Source organism: Sceloporus undulatus, chromosome 5, assembly GCF_019175285.1.
Source record: "Sceloporus undulatus isolate JIND9_A2432 ecotype Alabama chromosome 5, SceUnd_v1.1, whole genome shotgun sequence".
In the NCBI taxonomy this organism is placed as follows: Eukaryota; Metazoa; Chordata; class Lepidosauria; order Squamata; family Phrynosomatidae; genus Sceloporus; species Sceloporus undulatus.
Window position 1 is genome coordinate 83,210,895 of NC_056526.1, and position 19,594 is coordinate 83,230,488.

Genomic DNA, 19,594 nt, shown 5'->3' on the forward strand with positions numbered 1-19,594 from the left:
GAAGAAGTGACTTCAGAACCGTGAAAGGTAATTATTACTAAAATACATGTCTTTGTTTTTGCTAGGGGTTGTTTTGTCCCTCTCATAAAGCATTCTGCTCTGTTCTGCATGTGACAATTTAAGAAAAGTTTCAGAGCAAGTGCATCTTTGCAACAGGACACTGGTACCCATGCTGGAAGCAGTGAAAAGGGATTTTTAAAGGCAATTTGCCCAAGAAAACAATCTGTGAGGAGAATTTGAGATTTCTTTATTAGATTATTGCACACAACAGAGAATAACGATGCCTAAACTTTTCTGGAAAGGGTTGTGAAAGTGAGCATAGTATTCCAGAGTGTGTTAAGAGGAAAGTGTGCACTAATACAAAATGCCAGGATTAATGAATGAAGTGACAGTCTTTGTTTTAGGGTCTCTGATACAATGGAGAAATATTCCAGTCCATTTAACAACTATGCAGACAATTAACACTTTGCCTGACAACTATTGTACCCACTGCTGAACATGCAAGCTGCAGTTTATTTTTTAATGCCTCAGAACAGTTTTGGTGCTGAGAATGGCAAATGAAACTCTTGTTGCACATGCAAGGTTGCGTCCATATAAGCATCTTCATAGCGGGGGGAAAACTTAGTAGAAGTTGACTTCTCCTCGTCTTTCTCCCACCTTGCAGATAATAATAATAATAATAACAATAATAATAGGGTTTATTTATATGCCGCCCAATCACTAGGAATCCGGGCGACTTACAACAGAGGGGATAATAGACGGTTCCCTGCCCTCAGGCTTACAATCTAAAAAGACACGACACAAAAGGAGAAGGGAATGGTGAGGCGGGGAGGGGATCAGGTCCAGAAAGCATTTCTAAGGAACAGGGGATGCCACTGAAGAGAGTGGGCTGTGGTGCAATGGTCTAATAGGGGATGGAACTTTGATCCAGAAAAAAGAATTTGGGATTGATTTGTTGACTACAATGAACAAACTTTTAAGATAAATTTCCTGGTGCGGTGAAGTAACAACTTCCCAGCATGTGCATTCAGAACAGTTTGTGTGTATGCCTGCACCTACATATGTGTAAATATTGTTTGAAAGTTCTTTCTGTATAGGATCTTTTTAATATCTAAAGAAGTCCATGCTGCTTCTTTGTATGGTTCTCTGTTGCTTTGACAACCATGAAAGACTTAAGAGACAGAAGTCTCCTTCCTTCCTGGATGTATCGTATATGCTTGTCTATAGGTCTAAAAATCTATGCCTAAAAATTGACCCCAAATCCCAGGTTTTTTTAATTCTTTTTAAATTAATATCAATTATTTCTTTTTAAAATATTTTGATTGTACTTTGTATTTGTCATTGCAATTTTTTACTTGTACACCGCTATGATCAAAGCGGAATAGCGGTCTATAAATAAAACATATTATTATTATTATTATTAGGTTGACTTATTTATGGGCCAATATGGTAATGTGATAGCAGCTCTTTCAGATTTTCCCATGAAGTGGGAATAGAGTTTCTTTTTAATAATAATAATAATAATAATAATAATAATAATAATAATAATAATAATTTTTATTTCTCACAGCAAAGTTAAAATTACAAGATTAAAATTACAGCACCATTGAAACCACAGTAAAAAATAAAAAAATAAAAACATAAAAACATAAGAATCTAAAAACAGTAGCATCAATCAATCAAGGGGTCAGCTGGTCTTGTTCCATACTAGTGATCTTCATAGGAGGTCAGGAGGATAAGCACGGTGGAAGAGTTCTGTCTTTACCGCCTTCTTAAAGATTTCTAAAGATGTAATAAGGCGGGTCTCCTCTGGGAGTCCATTCCAAAGTCTGGGGGCGGCTATGCTAAATGCCTTTAGGGAAGTAGAAACATGTTTGGATGATGGTATCTCCAGCAAATTCTTCCCACTTGTTCTAAGAGTGCGGGGCGGATTGTATAGGGAGATGCGTTCCCATAAGTAACCCGGACCTAAGCCATGTAGGGCTTTAAAGGTAATGACCAACACCTTGTATTATTTTCTCTTGAGCCAAGCAGAGATCCTCTCCCATCGCTGTCTGGGTGAAGGCTGAAACCAAAGTTGAAACAAACAGCCTCCATTAGAGTCTCTCTTGCTGTACACACACATACACACACTGAAGGAGCCTCCAAGTTTTAACTTCCACTTATCCACAGGTCATGGCAAAATCCATAAATTTGGACCCAAACCCCAACCTTGACTTATACATGCATTCGATTTATAGTCAAGTATATACAGTAGTCTGTTCTTGTTTTAATAATCAAATTTTTCTGTCTTTCTGCCCAGGACAAAACTGTGCCAATATGTTATCTGATAAGAATTCTTCTTCATACTTCTCTGACATCATTTCCCAGTAGACAATTGTCCAATGTGTCTGACTCTTGGTTGTGGCACACAAAATTATCACTCTCCTTAAAATTTTGTAAAGGAATATTCCACTATCATCTATCATCCAAGATGTGCGATACTTCTTTGTTTTCAAATTGTGTCGAGAACTGCTGCATTGTGAGGAATTGTTTATTCTTTTGCAGCTCCATAATAACAACAAATATTTTATGGTCATTTCCCAGAAGCACAATTACATAACATTTCTTTGTTTACTTCCTAGAAATAGTCTGTGCTTTTGGACATTTGCACAATATTTTATGTTTATAGAGTAAAGAAATGCTCCAATCCCTTGTTGCACCCATCTCTTAGTAGTGCAATGTTGTTTATCAGAGAGTGTTCTCCTACCACATTTCCATTTGATATTCTTCCTCCAGTGGAGACCAGCTCCAGTACTGGCACTTTTATGTCTGAAGGAATCAAGGGGATTGAGATAACTTTTATGGCATAGCCATTTGTTTCTTTAGAGTGACTTTTCTTTGAAATACTCTTCTGGGCTAAAAACATAGCTGATCAACTGTCTTGTTTTATTTTCAGTATCTAAAAGCTTCCTACACATTTACGCACTTGTTAGGATCACTTCCTTGGTTTCTTTAAATAGCTGCCACCTCTTGCCTGAAATCTGAATGCTGTCTGATGACTACTTCTTGACAGAGAAGTGGGCTTCCATCCCCCATTACCTCATGTGTCTACACACACACACACACACACACACACGAAATAAAGCTGCTGTAGAATCATAGAGTCCTCAAGTGTCATCAGGTCCAACCCTTTGCCATGTAGGAATACACAATCAAAGCACCCTCAACAGATAGCCATTCAGCTTCAGTTTAAAAACCTGCAATGTCAGGAACTTCCTGTACCTTGATTCTGTTGCTCTGAGTCCTATTCTCTGGAGCAGCAGAAAAGAAACTTGCCCCATCCTCAGCATGACACACCTTCCGATACTTAAACAGGGCTATTATATCACCTCTTAACTTTCTCTTCTCCAGTCTAATGTGCTGGATTGTAATAAATCTCATTTCACTTCTCCAGGCTAAACATGCCCAGCTCCCTAAGTCACTCCTTATAGGGCCATTCACCATTTTAGTTGCCCTTCTCTGGACACACTCCAGCTTGTCAGTATCCATTTTGAATTGTGGTGACTTTCTTGCCCTTCTGAGAAGAATATTACTTATAATTTAAGACTGTTTTTCATCTTTGCTACTCTATCTAGGAAATAGATAGCAGGGTCCAAAACTGCTCATGAAAAGTTATTTGCATACATCAGGGATTAAAAAAAACACTGACATAAAAGTTAATGTGAGAGCCAGCGTGGTGCAGTGATTTGAGTGTTGGAATATTACTCTGGACACACCTCCAAGTTTTAAAATGTCATTCTGTCTCAGCCTTAGAAAAAGGCAAAGGCAAACCTCCTCTGAACAAAGACTAACCGTAAGGTGACCCTATCATGGGGTTTTCTTGGCAGTATTTGTTCAGAGGGGTTTTTCCTTTGTTTTTCTCTGAGCCTGAGGAAGTGTGACTTGTCCAAAGCCATCCAGTGGGTTTCCATGGCTGAGGGGGATTCAAACCTTGATCTCATAGTATACTAGTCCAACACTCAAGGCACTACAGCATACTGGCTCTTGTTAATGGGACTTAGTTCCAGGTATGGCTTTAGGGTTGCTATGAGTCAGAAGTGACTTGAAGGTACACAGCAACAACAGTAATAACAACAAGAGTTAGTGCAAGGCATCATAAGTTACGTGTTCAGAACGCATATTGAAGTGTCATACCACTGGCACATTCAAAAACTTGGGGATATTTCCTCTTTCACAAATACTTCCTTTTCCTTCCCCTGAACAGAACAGGTGTACTAATCCTTACAGCCTGGTATGGCTCAGAAAGAGTGTATTCTTCAGAGACGTGAGGTTTCTTGCATTTTCTCCTCTAGGGACCAGACAGCTCATCCAAGTGGCATTGTTCCACCCAGTGGCATTCCTGCCACTATGGAGAGTTGTAGGGAGGTTTTAATACTTCCCACTCTTGGAAGAGGAAACAGTGTGTTGAGAAGGTGCAGGTAATGATTAAGGGGGGCTCAGGGCTATTTTTGATTATGGGTTTTCAGAAGTAACCATGTCCCACCCATGGTTCTCAGGACATTTTTTTCAGGGCTTTTAATTCTTGCAGCAGGAAGGGGAGGTCCAGCAACAGAAATACTACTATAATTTTTGGTCTAAGAAGCAACAATTGGGTGTAACCAGCTCCCATTCCTTTTCAATAGGCTTAGATTACTCTTCCAAGGAAGAGGGGATGGGGAAATTTTGGATTTCCTGATGTCCTAAAATTCCAGTCAGCCCCACCCATCATAGCTAATGATAAGAGACTGTGGAATTTTGACTCCAAAATAATCCAGTAAAGGTTCTCTGTCTCTGTTCTAGAGAGTAGTAGGACAGACGTTTCGCTCTTGAACTATCTCACAAGCTTCTCGACAATAGCTTTGTCACATTACATTTACACCTCTCTAAGTAAAGGCCCAGTTCTATTGACCCTGGGAGATTTCTCATTTGCATTTGTTGAGTCTTTATCTTGCTATCTTTCAGGACTGGTAGCCAAACCTTGTTTAAGGGATTCATAGGGACCATACATAGGGACCGCCAAACGCAGTGTGCAAACAAGAATCAAGGAACACGAGAGACACTGCAGACTGGGCCAGCCAGAAAAATCACAGTATCAGAACATGTTACAAACCATCCTGGGCATTAAATACTGTTTGAAAACACTGAAATTCTGGACCATGCCAACCACTACCATGTCAGGATGCACAGAGAAGCCATTGAAATCCACAAACACCTGGACAATTTCAACAGGAAAGAGGAATCCCTTAAAGTAAACAAGGTTTGGCTACCATTCCTGAAAGATAGCAAGATAAAGACTCAACAAATGCAAATGAGAAATCTCCCAGGGTCAGGGGTTTCCCAGCAGACAATGAGCACTAATCAAGCAGACATTAATCCTCTTGTGCAGACCCTCACACCCTGAGGACTGCCATTAGCAACAAACAATATACATGCAAATCACTCCTGCCTTTCCAGATCACACAATTTATATAGCCAAGTCCTTTCCAGACAAACATTCTCTGAAGATGCCAGCCACAGATGCTGGCGAAACGTTAGGAAGAAACTCTGCTAGAACATGGCCACTTAGCCCGAAAAACCCACAAAAAACTATTGTTTGAAGACTTTCAAATTAAGAACTGGCCCTTTGGACTTCACTGCTTTCTCATTACTTTCTGTCCCTAAATCAAAGGTGGTCTCAAGAAGATTTCCCTTAACAGAACCTCCTTAGCAGGTGCCTTGTACATGAAGACTCACTCTGTGGCTTCTAGTGCAACCTCTAGTTTTATTACTAGAAATGGTGAGCTCCTTTCCAAAACAGATCTTGCCACTGTTCTCTTGTCAGGTCATGTTTGGAATCCCACTTGTGCTAATTTAGCCAATCTAAATGGTAAAAAGAAGGTTTTTCTCTATCCAGGAAAATTATCAAGAAGTGTTCCACTAGTCCTTATACTTCTTACAGCTCCTATTCGTCTTGGATCAGGTGTGCCTCAAGGTCCCAGTAGCAATGCTCCAGGCCAAACGGAGATTTCCAGCCAACATCAGCGTACTTGCAAATACTCTTCCTCATTTTTCTGGCTGACTCCAAGCAAGGCCCCATCCCACTGGCCCTTTTACCTGGATGGAACTGGGCAGATCCAGGTCTCCCCTCCCGAATCTTCTGGAAGCAAGTGCCTACTATAATTTAGCTTAATTGGGGTAATTTAACCCTGAATGCATGCAGCCTTTGCAGAGAGTTCACATGCAGAAAGGGTTTAAAAGAAGGCCCTTTGCAGTCAACCAAATTCAGTTCCGCTTTCGCAAAGGTGACGTTTCCTACAGCAATTGGGCAACTGATGGGTGCTTCCCCCCCTCCTTTAAAAAAACAACAACTGACGGCAATGTGCACATATTTGTCAAATGAAAAATCTCCAGGTGTGCAGTGTGTTGTGTGTATTGGGTCACTACAGATTATGGATCTTCCTTTGACTCCGTTTTCAACCCCAAAAGGCAATCTAATGCCATCTCTACATCTCCCTCCTGCGACCCCAGAAGGCCTCATACACATACAACAACAACAACTACAAAATAGTTAATTCCTCACCTTGGAATGCCATCTCTGCATTCTTTACTTTCCCCTCAGCCACCCTAGAATTCCTTACAGACACATACAGTAGCAAAAAGCATCTGTATCAATTTGCCAAATTGAAAGAGAAACTTGTAAATCGCATTGTAGCATTCGCATATAAAAAATATTTAGAAAAAAAGGCTCTTGCAAGTGGAGGTGCTGTGCTGGGAGCAAGCTAATGAAAGGAAATGTAGCAAAAGCAGATGCAATTCTTATCTATATATGTATCCACCTAGAAAAGTCTGTCTGTCAAAATAAAAATACGAGAGAGAGAGAGAGAGCCGCCAATGAGAGCGAAGGCATGTTCCGTTCCCTGCCCTCCTCTGACCTAATTCCCTTCCCTGAATGTGACCCTTCGCCCTGCTCCTTCTTCCTCCTCCTCCGATTCTGCCCTTCATGGCCCCCTTCTTTCTCCCAGCTCCTCTTCCTCCTCCTCCTTTGCCCCGATGAAGGGGAGGCATGTTCCGCCTTCCACCCTCCCTTTGACCTAAATCCCCCCAGAACTGAGCCAATCATGATCAGGGTCAAGTTCATATTTGCGGACCCGGTTTTTCTCAAAAGATACAGCTTTTACTCCATTTTCAAAAGACACGCCAAGGGGCATTTGCCCCTGAACGGATGTGAAAGCCTTGTTTTCCTTGTGGAAGGATGGGGCCAATATGAACTTCCCGTGGTTAATCCGGGTTCTGACCAGGGTAAAAGGTAGTCTGAATGGCCCTGAACATAAGCATTCTGGTTTTGGAGGGGTAGCAGTCTTGTGATCTTGTGGACATCTTGAAGATGCATCACAATTCAAGGCAATTACGGTGGTCCAGAACGGATCCCCCACAGATACCAAGGTCCCACGTATTGCATAAAATTGCTTCCTATCATGCTGGATAAATGCAAACTAATCCTTTTTTCAGCCACCAAGAGAAATCCAGCAGAATATTCTTAATTTCTGGTGACTCAGGCAAAGATAGGGCCAGAGCCAGACCAATGACTGGTTCTGTGTGCATCTTGCATCCTTCAGTATTGTAAAAAGATTGATTCTGGTTCTAAAATAATTATCTGTGAGCTGCCTTGTGTTCCTTTCTGGGAGAAAGGCAGCAAAAAAACAAAAAAACAAACAGGAAGATTTTTGTGCTGTTCTTTTAGGCTTTATCAAGAGAGGCTATTTAGGATCCCTATATTTCACAGTAGCATGCCTGCACAATCTATTTTTTTTGTTATAATCGCTTCCTGGGATTCAGCTATGGTAACAATTGATTCCAGTCCAGGCGCTGTACAGTCTTTGATTGATTGATGTAGCCATTCTCATATTGCTTGGCATTCACTTAGAGACTTAAATGATCTTTTCATAAACTCCTTTCAAAGTATTCAGAATATGCAAATACTTTCCTTATGACTTTTTTAGGTGTGTACTAGCATATGTAGAGTCAGTAGGGGGCCCTGATCATTATGTAAATAGCCATTGCTGGACGGCTTCTGCCATAGATCACCAAGATCAAATGTTTTTCTTCCTGCAGGCATAATTTTTGCCATCTCACTTAGGAGCTTGCCCTACCAATTAATTGGAAGATGCTTTAGTATACTTTTTAAAATTGGAGTCAAATTTCCTCCTCCACTAAATTGGCCGTCCTGGTTTAAAGCATAGCTTTTGAATAAGAAGAAAGAAAATGATGGAGACTTTTCTGCGCTGCATGTTTTTTTTATATTTGATATATTGTATTCAGTATATCTTTTTGCATATTATGTGCATAAAGAATACATAGATTGTAAGCCTGAGGGCAGGGATCCGTCCAATTAAAAAGGTTGTATGTATAGCGCTGTGTAAATTTACAGCGCTTTATAAATAAATGTTAATAATAATAATAATAATAATAATAAAGAATAAATATAGAGAGCCAGTGTGTTGAGTGCTGGAGTATGACTCCACAGGGTTTGCATTCTGAGTTGGCTATGTGAACACACTGGGTGACCTTGAGCAAGTCACACTGTCTCAGCCTCAGAGGATGGCAATAGCAAATCCCCTCTGAAAAAACCTGGAATGAAAATTCCATGAAAATTCCTTAGGGTCACCATAAGTCAGAAACAACTTGAAGACATACAACAACAGCAACAACAATGAATAAATATATCTGAAATGAATAAATATATCACCCTGCATTTCTTCAGAGTGAGTCAGGAGCTAGCAGCCAGTAGCTGTCTATATAGCTGCAGTTTCAGCCTCTAGAGCTTAGCTAACAGGCTTGGAAAACACTGATGTTTTGCATGGGTTTAGCAGGGGAGTTTGAGGGGGAACCCCAAAGTCCTTTATAGTGCCTACTTAAGATTATTGAATATGATCAGTGAGGAAGCTGCTGCAGTCACCTGCATCAGTTGTTGTGTGTTTGTTTTCTTGCCAGTGGATGTGGGTAACGTTACCTGCACCAAGTGCAAGTTGGTATCTCTGTTGGCAAAGAAAGTCCAGTAACTGGAGGCCCAGGTATATACATTTCAGCACACTAGAGATCAAGAGGTTTTCCTGGACAGAATCTAGGGAAACCTCAGTCCTGAACAAGCAGGCCAACCCCGGGAGGGCATCCATGTCCTCTTCCTCCTCCTCAGCAGATAATTAATCTTCTTCCACCTCCTCATAGGCATCTCCGCCCTCCCACACGCCCTGTTCCATAAGCAGGGGTGAGGGGTAAGGTACTATACTTAAGGAGAAAAAAATTAATTACACAATATAGGATGGGGAACACCTGGCTTGACTACAGTCCATATGAAAGGCATCTAGGAGTCAGAGTAGACCACAAGTTGAGCATTAGTCAACAGTGTGATCCGGCAGCAGAAACAGCAGATGCAGTTCTAGGCTGCAACAAAAGAAATATAGTGTCTAGATAGAGGGAAGTAGTAGTACCATTCTATTCTGCTTTGGTCAGGCCTCACCTGGAATACAGTGTCCAGTTCTGGGCACCACAGTTCAAGAAGAGTGTGGACAAGCTGGAGTGTACCCAAAGGAGGGTGACCAAACTGGTGAAATCAGTCTGGAAACCATGCCCTATGTGGAGCAGCATAGGACTAGCCCCCTCTGGAAGTCAGTCTTTTTCCTGCCTATTCTCCTAATAGGGTGCAACTGTAAAGAGCTAGCTGAACTTTACAAGCTTGGACTTAATTCAACTAAGGAGCCCCTTGGCCTCCCTTCCTCCTTCCCTTCCCCCTTTGCCTCTACTTGGACGCATTCGTTTTTGGGTTGGTGTGATGCCTGGGGCAGAATCCGAATCATCAGCCAAGGATCTGCCTCCCTCCTAAACTGCAGACCGGCAGCCTCAGCTGCTGGCCAGGGAGGCAGATATTGGGGGCACAGCCCATGGAGGGATCCACCCTCCATGCTTCTGAGGATGCCCAGCTTCTCTACCTAGCCTATTAACAGTCAAGGTCATTGGAGGTTTTGTTTTTGCTGGTTGGACTTCAGGAGCCAGGGGCCGTAAGTAATTACCACCCTTACCAGTCCCCTGAGCTGGCCAAATTCATCAGGGCAATTTTTGCCCAGGAAGTGGCCACCTACATACAGGGTCCCCAGATGCCGGGTAGAGATGGGGGGTACCAGTCATACACATCCTCCAGCTCCATACTGCCGGTTGTGCCATGGATCGGGTGCACTCTGGGTCTGAGGCCTCCGTGGGTGACATGAGAGCCTCCCTGTTCAGCTGAGGATTCACTGCAAGTTCTGGTGCCTCCCACTCTAGAAGCTACCAACCCATGGCCATCTGGGAACCCAGCTCATTGTTGGTCCCTCCTGGCCGAGCCCCAACAAGGCATCCCACTCCGCTGCTCCAGGGGTGGCGTTTTGTTGAAGCCCCAGCAGACTGGAGGAGGGCAAATGTTGTCTCAATCTTCAAAAAAGGGGAAAAAGAGGATCCCAACAATTATCGTCCGGTTAGTCTGACATCAATACAGGAAAAAATATAGAACAGATCATTAAACAGAGAGTCTGTAAACATCTAGAAGGCAATTCCATAATCACAAAAAGTCAACAGGAGTTTCAGAGAAAGAAGTCATGCCAGACAAATCTAATCTCTCTTTTTTTATATATAAAATTACCAGTTTGTTAGATGAAGGGAATGCTGTGGATATAGTTATATCTTGATTTCACCAAGGCTTTTGACAGGGTTCTCCATGATATTCTTGCAAACAAACTAGTGGAATGTGGGCTAGACAAAGTAACTGTTATATGGATTTGTAATTGGTTGACCGGCCGAACCCAAAGGGTGCTCAGCAATGGCTCCTTTTCATCCTGGAGAGAAGTGACCAGTGGGGTCCCACAGGGCTCTGTTCTGGGCCCAGTGCTATTCAACATCTTTATCACTGACTTGGATGACAGAATCAGGGGCATACTTATCAAATTTGCAGATGACACCAAATTAGGAGGAGTAGCTAATACCCCAGAGGACAGGATCAAGATTCAAAATGACCTTGATAGATTGGAAAGCTGGGCCAAGGATAACAAAATGAATTTCAACACAGAGAAATGTAAGGTACTGCACATGAGTCAACAGTGCGATGCGGTAGCTAACAAGGCCAATGCAATTTTAGGCTGCATCAATAGAAGGGAAGTAATACTTCCACTCTATTCTTCTCTGGTCAGGCCCCACCTGGAATATTGTGTCCAGTTCTGGGCACCTCAATTTTAAAAGGATGTTGAAAAACTGGAGCATGTCCAAAGGAAGGTGACTAAAATGGTGAAGGGTCTGGAAACCATGCCCTAAAGGAACAACTTAGGGAGCTGGGGATGTTTAGCCTAGAGAAGAGAAGGTTAAGAGGTGATATGATAGCCCTATTTAAATACTTGAAGGGATGTCATATTGAGGAGGGAGCTAGCTTTTTTCTGCTGCTCCAGAGACTAGGACCCGGAGCAATGGATGCAAGCTCCAGGAAAAGAGATTCCACCTGAACATTAGGAGGAACTTCCTGACAGTAAGGGCTGTTCGACAGTGGAACACACTCCCTCGGAGTGTATTGAAGTCGTCTTCCTTAGAGGTCTTTAAACAGAAGCTGGATGGACATCTGTCAGGGATGCTTTGATTTAGATTTCCTGCATGGCAGGGGGTTGAACTGGATGGCCCTTGCAGTCTCTTCCAACTCTATGATTCTATGATTCAGTCTGCAGAGTACTTAATATCATCCACCATTCCAACCAGTCAGTCAGTATGTTTATTGAATAGCCCTAGGGTTGTTTCAAAATGCCTCAAAACGTAGTAATACAAGCAGTGACCAACACACATATATAAATGTTAATATACAGTGCACTAAGTACAATATACCACAATACAATACAGATACATATGAATAGCCTAAACATGCACAGCTTATATACAGACTATACAAATCTAAATAAAAATATACAATATGTACGTATACAACCAGTCAAATATTCCTCCAGCCTTACTTTTTCTTGATGCTTTGAAAGCCTTTGACAGACTGGAATGACCATTACTTTTTGGGGCCCTTTGAAGAATGGATTTTGGTTTTTGGAGATGGCTTCATAGGAGCACACCACATTATCTGTGAAAAATCAGAGGTGACGATGTTGATCAGTGGCCTTGACTCAACACCTTTTATACTTTCTAGGGGCACCAGAAAAGGATGCCCATTGTCACCCTTCCTATTTGCACTAACGATGAACCTTTAGCTAACCTGATTTGGCACAATGCTGATATCACTGGCTTTTGCATCAACAATCAACACCATAATGTCGCCCTTTATGCAGATGATGTGTTTATTTTTTTTAATCACATCTAGAATCATCATTTTTACCTTTAAAAAGGACAGTTGAATCCTTTGGTAGTTATTCAGGTCTAAAAATTAACTTTCATCTACATTAATGCCTTTAAACACCTCGTATCAACAGCAAAAATCCTGGCAGGATTTAATGTGCTTGCAGCTTCGTCTTGCAAGTTTTTCCTACTTGGGAATAATCATTACAAAAGACATCCGGCAGCTCATACCCCAAAATTATAACCCAATAAATACATGGATGTTACGAAAATCTAAAAAATGAAAACAATTAAATCTTTCCATCCTTTGCAGGATTGCCTTTATCAAGATGTTCGTGATTCCTTGACCTTTTTTTCTGTTTCAAACAGTCCCATTGACTACCCCCACATCTAGACATAAGAAATGGCAATAATTAATTCATTCATATTCAATTGAAAGAGACCTAGATTTTCCAAATCCACTAGACACATTACTTCCAAAGACAGAGGTCTGGCAGTACCAGATATTTCACTGTAATTCTAAGCTTTCCAGCTCAGCCAAACTATTCAATTAATTAAGGACAACAATGCTACCAGTTGGGTAAATCTAGAAGTTTATACTGAAGTCCACTGAATTTACTTGCCTCTACACCCAAACTTCAAAACAGAAACTTAGCAGGTTACGTAGCTCCCTATCCATTTGGCATAAATGCAAACACATACTGGCTCCTGACTCCTCTCCCATTAAAACTTTTTCATCCTCTTTCTCACTTAAATGATAAATTCCTGCTAATAAGATTGAGAAGATGTGGACTTTACCACACCTTAGATATGTTCTGTGGTGGACTACCAAAGCCTGCCACCACCATAAAAACTTCCCTGCAACAAACTAACATTATCTGGCTTCAAGTATACCAAATTGTTTTCTTTGCATCATACCTTGCCTTGGCAGGAGAAACTCCACATCGACTCTCCTTTTTCTACAAACATCTCCTGGAAGATATGTATGGGAAAGGCCAATGTATGCACTTATTTTGGTAAGCAAATTGAAAACTACGATTTCAGACACTGACTGCATGGGCTCGTATTTGGTCTTCACCCTCATTCAAATCTCATTCTGCATCTGTGAGGGAGAATACTGTATTTTGAAAACCATCCATAGATATCTCACACCAGTAACATTGTCTAAAATTGTTAAAATGCTTTCTCTGGAATGCTGGAGGGGCTGTAAATCTAGAGGCTCTTATATGCATATTTGGTTTGAATGTCCTGAAGTGAGAAAGATCTGCAATGCCGTTCTCTATCAAATTTCATGTATCACTGATCAAGCTGTAAAATTCTGTCCAATTTTGCTTTCTATATTGGTTAAAGATAATTCTAACCTGTAACATAGGAAACTGACCATTTTTCTCATGACTGCTGCCACATTAGAAGTAGCCAAATGGTGGAAGTTAAGTAGCCTCTTCATTGAGAACTGGTGGGTTAGAATTTGGGGTATGTGGTTGATGGAGAAACTGTCTTAGGTGTCATTCAGATGGTGAAAATAATCCAGGTAGAATCTGGGTTGAATGTTTCTTATTCATATGCATTTTGAATGCAGCTGATTAGGGATTGTTTTTTTATGGGGGGAGGAGAGTACCAAACCCCCCACTTAACCCAAGATAATTGATGTCCAGGAGGTTTCTGAGTTTTTCTTAAAGGTTTGCATTCTTGGCTTTGTGAATAACTGATGCGAATAGAGCTGGGATAAACCAGGATAAAACTCTGCATGCCATAAACATGCTTTGCATACATTCTCATCACCAACTACATCTTTCTTTGAGTGCTGACACATGTGAGCAGCAGAACTCTTAGAGATATGTAGAGATGTGGTTCCATAGTTTGAACAACAAGCCTGGAATGCTTGAGAGAGATTATTCGCATAGTCACGCTAAAAACAACAATGTTTGAATGACCTTTTAGGATTGAATCCAGGAGTAAACTAAAATGGTGAAGCTGCCCACTCCTGCTTTAACTGCTACAGCAAAAAGAAGATAGATTGCTCTTAATGCGCACGATAACACAGTGATAGCATATGTATGGGATCTCTCTTTGCTTCTACATTCCAGGATACATGGAGATAATTGGAGCAAGATGTTAATGAGTTACTTGGAATGTAAGCAAGTCTGAGCTTCTCAGTAACACTTCCATAGGGCTGTAGTTCTTCAGCAGTTAAGTTTTCATCCTATCAGGGCATGTATGGAAGATATAAATGTTTTACATAAAATCAATTGAATAAAAGTAGACAGTAGATGGACCAGTAATTTGAATCAGTATAAGACAGATTTTGTATGTCTGTGTAACAAACGAGACAGATGTTGTGAGTAGAGTTTCTCATGTAGAAAATGATTCTATAATAGCAGATGTGCAGTAAGAAATAAGTTATGTCAATGCAGGAAACAAGTGTCCTCTTGCCTAGTTGAACAACGTCTGAGGAAACTGATTTTTAACTGTAACCTGCATAAGCAGAGTCCCTGGCCAGCATGTAAAACAATTTTGTTCACCGACTATTTTTGCCACTATGATTTTTCTAGAATTGTGCATTGATGTATTTATGTACTGTATTTATATTGAATTTATAACTCGTCTTTCTTCTGGATTGGGAATTAAGGCAGCTTCCAGTAATTTAAAACAATAATTTAATTTTTCAAAACTTCAGAATAAGCTAAAATCTTATTTTTTCAAAGATTTAAGAAGATTTAAAAGATATATAAAATATACCAAAATATAAAAGAATATGAATCCGTTTAGTGATCCTGTTATACACTTTTCAGTTAGTCGACTCTAGATTTGTTGTCTTGCCTACAGCATTTATTTTAAATTACTCTGTCACTGTTTTGTTAAAGTGAAGGCTATTTTTCTTTGCCCCCCTACGTACTCCTTGCTTTTAAAAGTACAACAGCTGTACACCAACTACTGCTTTGGTCTTGCGAAATAATAGTTGTAATGTTTAAGTGGGAAGGGTGCGAAACCTGGTCGTGGTGTTTGTGCCTTTATTCAGCTAGTGCCTGAAAGTGCCGATCTGCAGTTTACTGGAACGGTCATCGGTCTCCTTTCCAGCCCTTGCAGAATAGCTAATCATATTGCTGTCATTCTCTGACAGTGTCCGTAATGTGAATCATTTCATGTTCCAGCAGTTCAGGTTGTTTACAGCCATCCCAGAGTTGGATTAAGTTGGCAGACTAAGCTTCGCTGTAAGTTCTTTCAGTTTACGTTTCTTCTACCAAGATGCACTTTATGTCTTCTGGCTGATTCCTGCTGCCTCCAATAGAAATGAGAAATCTTTAACCATTTTATTTCAGAAGACAGTGTTCTTGTGAGTGTTGCAAATATAGGAATTATTTCAACATACCACTGAAAATAGAAAGTTTGCTAAACTTCATTTTATTAGAAACAGCAGTCCTTCTCTTTCATTCTTGCAGTTCACTTCCTTTGTCAGTTTACATGAAGAGCTAAAGCTACGAGCTGTGCCATTTCCTTGTCAACAGTGCAAATGCAGTTGAGGTGGGTATAGTTGGAAGATTGCAGTTAAGCTTGAAACTATTGTTTGTCCAGCTTTCTTTCACATTTTATAACATTTGGTACCTCTCTTGAAATATACTGTGCTATAACTTGTTGGAAATTTTCTTCCCTCTGCTCTTGAAATCTAATTTAATGGAGGATAGTGTGTGTAGGATTTCATCACAGAGAAAATGAAAGTACTTAGCTAGGTGTTTACAACCATTGGCTTCGAACTAACTGCCTGTTATCCGTAAGTCCCACAATGACAGGAATTCTCTTGCTCCTTAAGAGCTGTTTTCTCTCTTTGTGAAAATATGCTTGACATTTGGTTTAACATCTAAGTATTTTAAACTAGAAATATGAGTCATATCAGTTACTAAGATCATAACCTATGAAAGTGCTGACTTGTAAAGGGGATGTCTTTATGATTAAACTGTTTCACTATCTACAAAACACAACATTGGTTCTTTCATGTTTAATTAAAATTCTATGAGCAACAAATGGGCTGCTCTGTTAAATTGTGGTTTTAACAGTAAATACTTTGTAATGGTATAGTCATACAACTGTTAAATGAGCTTTTGCATTCCTCTGAGACCTTGATTTTAAATGTTTAAAATTAATATCCCCCACACCTCTTCTGCCAGTTCCTTTCCAAATTGTTGCCAGTAGGATTCTGTTCCACGGAGGTATAGCCCACATTCCCAGCATTTCCGGAAAATTCAAGGAGGAAGTTGCTGATCATCCTGGTTTTTGTTATGGTCTCCCATATTTTTGTGGGTGCTATTTTCAAAACAAAACTGCCAACAAAGAACCTTCTTTCAATTACTTAAACATCCCCAGCTCCTTAAGTCATTCCTCATAGGGCATGGTTTCCAGACCTTTCACCATTTTAGTCGCCCTCCTTTGGACACACTCCAGTTTCTCAAATATCCTTTTTAAATTGTGGTACTCAGATCTAGACATAATATTGCAGGTGGGGCCTGACCAAAGCAGAATATAGTGGCACTATTACTTCCCTTGATATTTCTATTGATGCAGCCTAAAATTGCATTGGCCTTGTTAGCTGCCGCATCACACTATTGACTCATGTTCAATTTGTGGTCTACTTGGACTCCCAGATCCCTTTCACACATAGTCTCATTCAGCTAGGTGTCACCCATCCTATATCATTTTTCCGCCCTAAGTGCAGTACCGTACATTTCTCCGTGTTGAAATTCATTTTGTTAGCTTTGGCCCAGCTTTCTAATCTATTAAGGTCATTTTGAATTTTGATCCTGTCTTCTGGGGTATTAGCTGCTACTCCTAGTTTGGTGTCATCTGCAAATTTGATAAGTATGCCCCCAATTCTTTCATCCAAGTCATTGATAAAGACTTTGAATAGCACTGGGCCCAGGACAGAGCCCTGTGGCACCCCACTGGTCACTTCTCTCCAGGATGAAAAGGAGCCATTCAAACAATTACAAATCCATGCAATAGTTACTTTGTCTAGCCCACATTTCACTAGCTTGTTTGCAAGAATGTCAAGGGGAACCCCGTCAAAGGCCTTACTGAAATCAAGATATACTATATCCACAGCATTCCCTTCATCTAACAAGCTAGTAATTTTATCAGAAAAAGAGATTAGATTTGTCTAGCATGATTTTATTACGTTGCTACTGCTCAGGAACATTTTTGCTATAACTTAAAAAGGATCCTTTACTGTGTACTCCCAGCCAATGAGGTAGCATGAAATCAGAATGGTGGTATTGCATTGCTACATAGCCAAACAGTTTTAGATATATGGTGGTGTCAATTGAAGAGCTCATAAGTTCATGTAATGCCCTCATTCTCAGTTGGGAGAAAGAACTCACCTTCATTGCCTAGGGCGAATAGGTTGGCACTCTGTTTTGTCACACTTTCTGCTCACTTTTTTGCAACATTTTACGACAGCACACTTGACTTGATCTAGCTTTAGTCACCCATATTTAGATTAGCTGTTGCAGAATTAGATGGGTATGAATATATATCCGTATAGACAATGCTCCTTAGTCAACCATGTATGTTTGAACTAAGTAAAGATGTATTAGCCTGATTTCTTGGCAGTGGGGACATTATTCTTACTTTTCCACCCTAGTGTCTATTCTTTTACATATTGTTTTGTATCCTTTCATTATGGAATATGAAAAACCCCTCCTGAAAGGTTGTGAACATTTTAAATTAATGGAAAAGTTCACAAAATGTGTGCCCCCTTTATTTTTGCTCAGCATTGATTTTATTTGTTGTTGTTATTTGTTGTCCAGCTGACTTTGACTGTGGCATCCCTCTAAATGAGAGGCCTCCAAGAACCCCAGTCAGCAACTGCCCTGCTCAGGTCTTGCAAACTCAGGGCTATGGCTTCCTTAATTGAATTAATCCACCTGTACCATGGACTCTCTATTTTCCTACTGCTTTCCACTTTATCATGCATTATAATATTTTCCAACGAGTCATGTCATGATATATGTCCAAAGTACAACAGACTAAGTTAATTCAGGAAGAATTTGCTCTAAGATCCATTCATTTGTTTGTTTTTGGCAATCCAGGGTATCTGCAGAATTCTCCTCCAGCCCCACATTTCAAATGAGATGATTCTCTTCCTGTAAGCTTTCTTTACTGTCCAGCTTTCACAGCCATACATAGAAATGGGAAACCCTGTAATATGCCTGGATGATTCTGTCTTTAGTGTTTAATTATGTATTTATAATTTGCTCTCAAATCCTCTTAAAAGAGAAATGCATTCACCTCACTGTTCTTAGATACAGACATGTGAGTGACTAATAGGAGGGGGCAGGTGGAATTTCAGTGATTTAGGTTCTTTATTATTTTTAAAAGGTTTCCTTTAGCAATGCATTTCTACAATTCTAATAAAGGCTTGTATCCTGTGGCTATTCAAATAAAAGTTTTTAACTTTTGTTATTCCAATGGATAGAAGTTAATTTGCTCCAATCAGATATTGAGTTTACATGTATGAGTGACTCAATCAGTGCCAAAAGCTATGGAGAACATAAAATAATAATTTGGAGCTGTTAGGTCTCACCTTTTAGTTTTCTTTTCAAATAGATGACAAATGCAGTTTGACTTAGGACCTAACTTTTTAACTTTGCCTACCTCAGACAAGTACTTAAGACTCAAGCAAGCAGAGTTAAAAATCCAGTACAGTCAGTACAGTGATGAGCCTTATGCAAACAGATTGACAAAACATTCCTTGTCTGTATAAACGGAAGCTTTTGGAAAGAACTTCTGATATTCTTGAGTTAGTAAAGAAAACCCATTTAAATCAAGTATTTGTTCTTTCAAGGCATGACTTTTCAATGTGCTTGCCCATTTGAAAATAGCATGAGATAGATAAACCTCTGATTCGAAAAAGAACAGCTTTGTTTTCATTGCTCCTTTCTCCAATTGCTGTTTGTAATGCTTTGTGATCTTTGTTTTGTCTTTTTATTGCATGCAAGTGAGCATTCTTGAACTGTTGATATTGCACTGCTTCTTAATTAAGTTTACAAAATTGCTACAGTGAGCCCTTGTTTTATGCGAGGGATCTGTTCTGGACCCCCCGCATAAAACAAAAAACGCATATGCTCGAGCCCCATTGCAAGTAATGGGGCTCGTGGTTATGGCGGTGGTGGCGGCACATGTGCGCCACGGGCATACACACTATCGTTTCGTTCGGCGCTATACGCCGGAAGAAGCAGCACTACTTTCAGCATATGCT

At 40.4% G+C, this 19,594-nt stretch overlaps 1 protein-coding gene across 4 annotated transcripts in view; it reads left to right on the forward strand.

The window, feature by feature from the left end:
- ATXN7L1 (ataxin 7 like 1) overlaps positions 1-19,594 on the forward strand; it is a 102,649-nt gene that overhangs the window by 43,256 nt on the left and 39,799 nt on the right. Inside the window, exon 1 of one of the 4 annotated variants that reach the window (XM_042467076.1) lies at positions 15,386-15,557. The exons of the other annotated variants lie outside the window; for them this stretch is intronic. The gene's annotated coding sequence lies outside the window, so the exon portion shown is untranslated. Of the gene's footprint in view, positions 1-15,385; positions 15,558-19,594 lie in introns of those variants that run through there. 4 annotated transcript variants of the gene reach the window in all.